The sequence below is a fragment of the Homalodisca vitripennis genome, unplaced genomic scaffold, assembly GCF_021130785.1.
Source record: "Homalodisca vitripennis isolate AUS2020 unplaced genomic scaffold, UT_GWSS_2.1 ScUCBcl_9462;HRSCAF=17963, whole genome shotgun sequence".
Lineage (NCBI taxonomy): Eukaryota > Metazoa > Arthropoda > Insecta > Hemiptera > Cicadellidae > Homalodisca > Homalodisca vitripennis.
Genome location: NW_025785584.1, coordinates 19973 through 28089, shown reverse-complemented (window position 1 = coordinate 28089; position 8117 = coordinate 19973).

Here is an 8117-nt window from a genome sequence, read left to right as displayed (position 1 = left end):
CCAAAAGGGTATCACACTAATACATTTTAAAATCACAAGTTTTTAAAATTAGTGGTATATAATATATATATATAATATATATCGTATGGGGCGATAAAGGCAGCTATCCATAAATAAATAAAATTAAAAATTACAATTATTAAAAAGTACGTAAGAACAAAGTTCTTGAGGTCATAAATTAAAAATAATATTAAAATCTCCCGTCACAAAGCTAAATCCAAATTACTGAGCCTGTTTTATGAGACCCATCCTCTAAACCACTCAGAACCAGCCAGAGACCACCAGAAAACAATCGCAAAGGGCAGTCGTTTACAATGTGCTCAATTGGTCTGAGAGTTTTGTGCGCCACAATCACACGACTGGTCGTCAGTAATACCCCACTTGAATTTCCAGTGATTGCTTCTCCCAACCCCAGTTTCGAAAACGATTCAATAAAAACCCCATTCCTTTCGAGGAATTTCCAAGCCACCCGCTGCTTTCGTAGGATCGGATATCAAGAACTTGTTCCGTCCCATCGAATGATTCCCAGGATGACGCCCAGTTAGCATTAGGCGTAGAAGTTCCTTCCTCTATCAAACTGGGATGCTGTTCGTAGTGATGGCTTGCGTGATTTGAGCCGGCTATCTTGCTGAGGAAGGTCGCTGCGTAACGAGGGCAATTCGGGATTGGACACGATCTTATTGAACCTCTCTCAGAAGAGCCTCTTTGCGTCTAATCTCAGGTGTGTGCTATATTGCTCAGCAACTGGGAAAGCCAAGGTGATGGTGTTGCCATGAGAGTTCCAGTAATTGTCCTCATGGCCCTATTAAGAACGACATCGACCTCTCGCACATGTGCACTATTAAGCCACACAGGAGCACAATATTCAGCAGCGGAAGTACACAAGGGACAAAGAAGTGGTACGCAGTACTTTAGCGTTGGCTCCCCCCACAAGTTGATCCAGCAAGATGCTGTACTATATTAGCCCTTGTGTTTCAGCTTTGCTGCTGTCTTTTGAAGGTGACTTTTAAAAGTGAGAGATCGTTCTAAGGTAACTCCCAGATACTGCGGATGTTCATTATGTTTCAATTTGACACCATCAAGAGTTATATTTAACTTGTAGTTCGCCAGTCTGTTATTTAGGTGGAAACATGATACTTCAGTTTTATTAGGATTTGGATTTAGCTTCCAGGCTCTAAAATAATCTGCGAGGACTGAAAGATCATCAGTGAGTGCCCTGCTCTGTTTTCTTTATGTCATTATGTTGGTATGCTAAGGCAATATCATCCGCATAAATAAACTTTCTCTGGATTACGTTTGTTGGGATGTCGGCAGAGTACACACGTTGAACAACAAAGGAGCAAGTACTGAGCCCTGTGGAAGGCCGTTTTTTAAGTTGCCTGAAAGAACTTTCCTCACGGCCAAGGCATACTTTTATAACCCTGTCGCTAATCATTGAAATTAAGAAGCCGCAGAAGGAAAGGGCAAGGAATTAGATTATAGAGCTTTACTAAAAGGCCTTTTCTCCAGACAGTGTCGTAAGCTGCAGTAAGGTCTATAAAGGCTGTAGAGGTTTTTGCTCTCCTTTCAAAACCATTCTCAATAAAAGTTGTTAGCGCAAGCACCTGGACACAGCAGTTACGACCAGGTCTAAAGCCAGCTTGATCTATAGGAAATGCTGGCATTGAGAATGGGAAATATTCTATTATAGATCAACCTCTCCAGCAGCTTATAACACACACTCAACAGGGCTATGGGCCTATAGCTCTCAATACGCTCTGGGTCTTTGTTGGGCTTCAAAACTGCGATTATTTTAGATCTTTTAAATGCTGCAGGCAGGTTACCTGTAGCCAGTATTTCGTTGAACACTGTAAGAAGCCAGTATTTAACTTTGATTCCTGAGTAACTTTAGGAATTCTGGGAAGACATTATCGATAACCGGCTGCCTTCCCAACTGACAGAGCGGAGATGGCCACTTCAATTTCATCAAGTTCAAATGCTCCTCGATATTTCCAACGGAGCTTGCCGACTGCTTTTAAATTCGTTTAACTTGTAGTTAACCAGCTTGTCAGATGGGTGGCGAACTGACTTGGACAAGAGCAACAATACGCTTTGCTATTGCACAGGGTTTCGGATGTGACAAAGAACTGTTCGTCGAAGGCTTGCCGGTGGAGAGCTTTCTCAAGAGGGACCAAGCTTTACGGCTACTGATGGGTGAAGTTAAGGTTTTCCATTGTGTGTACCCACTTTTCTCTTCTTGCTTTGTCAAGAGATTGTAGCAGCCGATCAGCTGTTTCTGTGTTCCCGGTGTCATTGAACTCACTGTAAAGGTCCTCACACTCTTGACTCCAACCTGGCACATAGCTCTCTTTCGAAATCCTCGTGGAATGCACAGTTTTAGCAGTAGCCAGGACTAGCTTTGTGAACCGGTCATAGTTTATTATCGTGGGAGGGATGAACCTGATGCCATCATCAAGTCTAGATGTAAAGGCTTTCCAATCAGCTTTGTTAAAATTCCAGCGAGGCCGAGGGAAGGATCTTACAAGAGGAATCTTGATTCCGACTGAAATAAGCACAGGCCTATGCTGAGAATGAGGAAAGGCACCAAGAACTTTCCTCCCAACTGCTAAAGGCTTTTAAGAGAGCGGCACACAAGAGCAAAAACATAGGTCTGGAGTATAACCACGACGCCAGCAGGGCTGAATAAAAAGTGTGGGCGTCTTTGGCATCATGTATTAATATTAAGTTGTTATTTTCAGCCCAACTAGTTAAACTCCGTACCATTGTTCGTCATCCGATGAGTATCCCCACGAGCTGTGATGACTGGTTAAAGTCCCCAATGTAAAGGACGGGGTGTCCAAATATGGGAAGTACTGTGTCAGACCATTGTCTATTAGGTGGTTTGTAGACATTTACTATAGTTGTTTCTGACACTTTCACCACCAGTACAAAAATATCGTCAATCACAGCTCTTGTAAATCGGGGACACATCATCGATGCCCTGCCTAACATAAGTTGCCACTCCGTATTTTCTGTGGCCAATGGCTTCTACAAGTGTTATATCCAGGGATATTGCCTCTTGCACAGGTGTTAGAATTCTCAATGTGAGTCTCCCTGGAGTGCTAGGACATCGACGTTGTTCTTTATCATAATTTTGCTTAGGCACTCACATTTAGATCTGCTCAGAACCCTCGGCGTTAAAAATAACATATATTTAAAAGAGAGCCAATATTTAAAAAATCAGTATTTGTTTGGCCCTGAGAAGGACCGTTTTGTTTGGTCTTCGATAGCTGCCATAACTGGGAGATCACAAGAGTGACGGTCCAGCTACCAAAAAATTGCTGTTCGTTTAGCGTTACCCAGGGAGCACGTGTAGCAAGCTACGGACGCGAACAAACTTCACCCCCCCATTAGTGGTATGTTTAAATTTAAGTTTAAATTTACTTATATTAACATAAGTTCAATTTTGATTTGGAATTAAATATGTTTATTCTTTCATGTTTCAATTTAACTTATCGAGTTTACTCTTTGCTTGTTTATACTTTAACTATTAATATTGGTCTGTTAAATGTTTTATCGTAATAACCCTTAACTACTACGGACCGTCTTTGGGACCGCACGGGAAATTTTCGACAGGGATTTCTCCCTCACCTTGTAACTCCGGAACCCTCACTCCATAGTACCTTCCTGACCTTGGGTAGTCAGTTTAGTATCGGTGTCGCGCGAACGAAGACTAAACCGGTTCTGAGTTATTAATCCGTTGCGGTCTGAGAGACGTTCCGTAGTGTTCATGTTAGTTTTTGTGAGGTCCATTAGACGTTCCGTAGTGTTTGTGTTACTTTTATTAGGACTATTTAAATATTTATAAATACTGTATCTTTTATTTTTGTTGTAATAATTTAACATGGATAAAGACCAACATTATTCAGAAATGTCATCTGTACCTTCTACTAGCTCTGCAGGGGTTAGAAGGAGCTCTCGACCTCCCGTAAGGCATGTTTTGGGGCTCAAGAACAAACGATTTCCCGGACAATTTGTACGATTTGGTTCATGAAACACTTGATGATGACCTTGATGAAGATATCGACGATAGTGATCAGGATCCAGACTACGTAGAAGAAAGTGATCATGATTCAAAAAGTGAGCAGAGTGCAGACAAGTGCAACATAGAAGAAGTAAGTAAGTCTACTACTGAAGCGGATTTATTGGCTTCAAACTATTCTATTATTACAACCACTTCTGGTTCACTAGGTTCTACCAAAAGGATATCAAATACTACTACCAGTTGTATCAACATGTGAGTTATTGTTGATCTCTGTGGCGAACGAAGTGACGCCAACTACTGATCCTGAAGGAAACCTTTTGACGCCAATCGCCAATAACGAAACACCAACTCCAATCACCATTAGAGTTGGGCCATTCTATTACGGTTTGAAGAATAAAGCACATGATTAAAAAGAAAGTACCGACTTTTTCGCTGGAGAAAAAATGCAGCAAATCAAGCAGTTCAAACCAGGGCTCACAATATCATTACACAATTACCAGGACTGAAGTCTCGAGCATCAAATCTTGTAGCAAATCCTGATATTGAAGAAATATATTGAAGAAATATGGCAGCTACTGATTTCTAATGATATTCTGGCAGAAATTGGTCCATGACATGGATGAAATAGAACTAAAAGGCTTTATTGGCCTTTTAGTGTACAGTGCCTGCCTTCAAAGCTGGTAATGAATCCTGTCGCTAGCTTGTTTGCAACCGACGGAACAGGTAGAGAAATTTTCCGTGTTGTAATGAGCAAGGAAAGATTTCGTTACATCCTACAAGCTCTCAGATTCGAACAACTCAAGAGATAGGGAAGAGAGAAAAATTGAGACGACGGAAGCAGCAATACCAAATATATTTTATAAGTTTGTAGAAAACTGCCAGTCCTGCTATACTATGGGTGAATCTGTATTTATTGATGAAATGTTGGTACCCTTCCGGGGTAAAATCCAAATTCAAAATGTACATGCCTAAAAAGCCTGCCAAATATGGCCTTAAAATTCAATGTTTTGCTGATGCAAAGACGCATTACTTTTTCAATGGATATATTTACACAGGAAAAAACACAGTGATGGTAAAGGCCTTACTGACTAACAAGTGAAAACCCTCCTTATACCCACTCAAGTCTCCTTATACCCTGCCTGATTAAACCTATTTGAAAATAGTAAACAGAAACTTGACTGCAGACAATTGGTACAGGTTCTATACAGCTTGTCAATGAACTTTATCAGAGAGGGATAATATTTGTAGGAACTTTGAAAAAAAAATAAAATGAAATCCCAGAGAGCTTTCTTCCATCAAGTACAAAAGAAGAAAACCGCTGCATGTACGGTTTCACTGACAATATTACTTTGCTCTCTTACGTTCCCAAAAAATCAAAAGCAGTTATGTTGGTTTCATCGATGCACCATGGTCAGGCTACAGATGACATTAGTGGGAAACCTGAAATTATCGCTGAATATAACCGAACAAAAGGTGGAGTGGACACAATAGATATATGATGTGTTCAAACTATTCCTCTTCTAGACGCACACAAAGGTGGCCAATGGTAATTTTTTTTACTATTGTAAACATAGCCTCTGGAGTAAATGCATATATTCTATACAATTCCTACAGAAACACACGAAACCTGTGACCAGACTTGATTTTTATGAAGTCTCTTGTTCAAAAGCTTGTTACCCCTCTCATGCAAAGAAGACTTCAAAAGGGACATCTGAGTCAAGATATGGAGATGAGTCTCAAGCGAATTTCTTCAAGTAGAAGACCAGCCTTTCCAAGAAGAAAACAACGGTCCAGAAATCCTGAATGTGAAGAAAACGTGCAACATGTGCCCTCTAAGGCTCAAAAGGAAGACGAGATATGTTTGTAAATGTTGTGCCAAACCTATTTGCCTGGAGTGGTCAAAGAAAGTTTGTGTGGACTGTATCAAGGGTATCCCGGCATGACCATAGATCTACTGAATCTGACAATCAAGTATTATTGTTTTATGTTTATTATTGCCTTCTTATTCACATTTTTTCTTTATCAAGTACGTTACATAATACACAAGTAATGTTGTTTACTCTTAAAGAAGTCTATCTTTTGTTTGATTGTTCTTCAGTATTATAACCTGTTTTTGTTCAAACTTTTTAAACCAAGTTCAATGTATAAAGTAAGGACATGTATTCTTTACATTTAAAATTTATATTTGACATTAATATTCTTCTATATTACGTATTTGACATAATACTCAAGTAATATAGTTTGTTTTAATGAAGTAATCTTTTGTTTATTTGATCCTTTCTTTATCATAAAATAGTTTTGTTAAAAAATTTTAAATCCAAGATCAGTGTATAAAATTAAGGATATGCTATTGTTTACAGTTCAAAATAACATTTTATTTCTTACTATGGTACTCAATAATAACATTCTTGTTGGTTTACACTTTTTTTTCAACCTAATTTCCTATTTAAAAATAATTTAAGATTTAAATTGCAAATTTTTCACTATTAAATCGAAAACAAAGAAAAATATAATATAAACAAGCTGTATGATTTATTTTTAATTTTTAAGTCATTATAAGAAAGTTAAGAAGAGAGCTCCAAGTATTTTTGCCATATATATATAATTTTTTTTGTAATTACACATGTTTTTTTTAAAGCGGTCTGTAAGACCCCTCCGTAGTAGTTATGGGACAAAAAACATCCGTAGTAGTCAAGGGTTAATTAATGTATTATACAAGAGGTTGAATGGTGTTTGTAACATTGTAACAGTTTGGATTTTAATGTCAAATAATTACCTTTACTCTTTTTGGATATAGATAAAAATCAGTTTTGCTGCTTAAAATAATTATTATGTATATATTATTCAAATAGTTTTGGAATTTTCTTTTGAGCTATAAATTGGGTCTGATTTCAGTAACCGTATCAATAGTAGTTTCTTTATAAATATATTTACCTCAACTCAGGTTATGCCTTTGAAGTATTTAATATTACAATAGAAAAGTTTACTTTATTGAGAGGAGAATAGGGCCACACAACTTTTATCTTACATTTAACCTCAAACAATACCTAAAATCTAAAATAAATACAAATAATTTAATAAATTTTTAAAATTAAGTATAAAAACAACATTCATGAATATTTCCAATAAAAATAAAAATCACAAAATTTATTTTTATCCTTGCACACTCTTTGCACATTCATTGCAATTTACATGAGCACAGATGCCCTAGTTAGTATGGATCCGTTTCCACAATTACATGGTTAAAAAATTATCTCTTCAGCTCATTAGGTTTTATAACTTCTAGGTTAGGTTTTATTAGGTTATATATTGCTCAATTTCTCAAAGCAAAAGATAAATTATTTAGAAAACATTAAATTGTGTATTTTTAATAGTAAAGTCAGCTGGTTGTAGTTTTCTGTTTATTTATTTTTATGATAGTAGGACTAATTACTGAATACTGTTATTGTTACTGTTATTTTATTTTATTTATGTTTTTGATAAATAAATAATGTTCTGTGCTGGACACAACAAAACAATTTATTTTTAGCAACTTAAAGTGAATTTGTCATCAAACACTTATCAACATTGATTTAAAGATGATGGATGTGAAATCAACTTGACATGGCATTATTCAAGAGGATTTGATAGCTCCATGATTTATTCTTAAGTTCCTTATAAGAAAACTTTCTTGGTAAGTATAAGTAACTATCTGATATGGTTATACCCACTTCATTGTCCCCCATCTTTGTTGGGGGAATAAATAACACATGTCAATTTAAATTTATCAATCTATTTACCTAATTATATTTATTCTATTTCAAACTCCTTATTTTTATCAGTTATTATTGTTGTATATTTCTAATAAAGCAACTAAATAAATAAATCAACCAAACAACTCTTAAGGGAGATTACATTTTGAAATTTAAAACAATTTATATCTTAAAATCTTCAATAAAATTCAAAGTCACATTACCACTAGTATTGCAAACTTAAGGATACCTAACTATGTTTGGTGTCAATAATTTTAAAGTGGAGAAACCAATGTTGAGATTCAGTAATAAGATTTTGCAATATGAGGTGGAGCATGAACTTTCTAAGTACAATTCTTTTA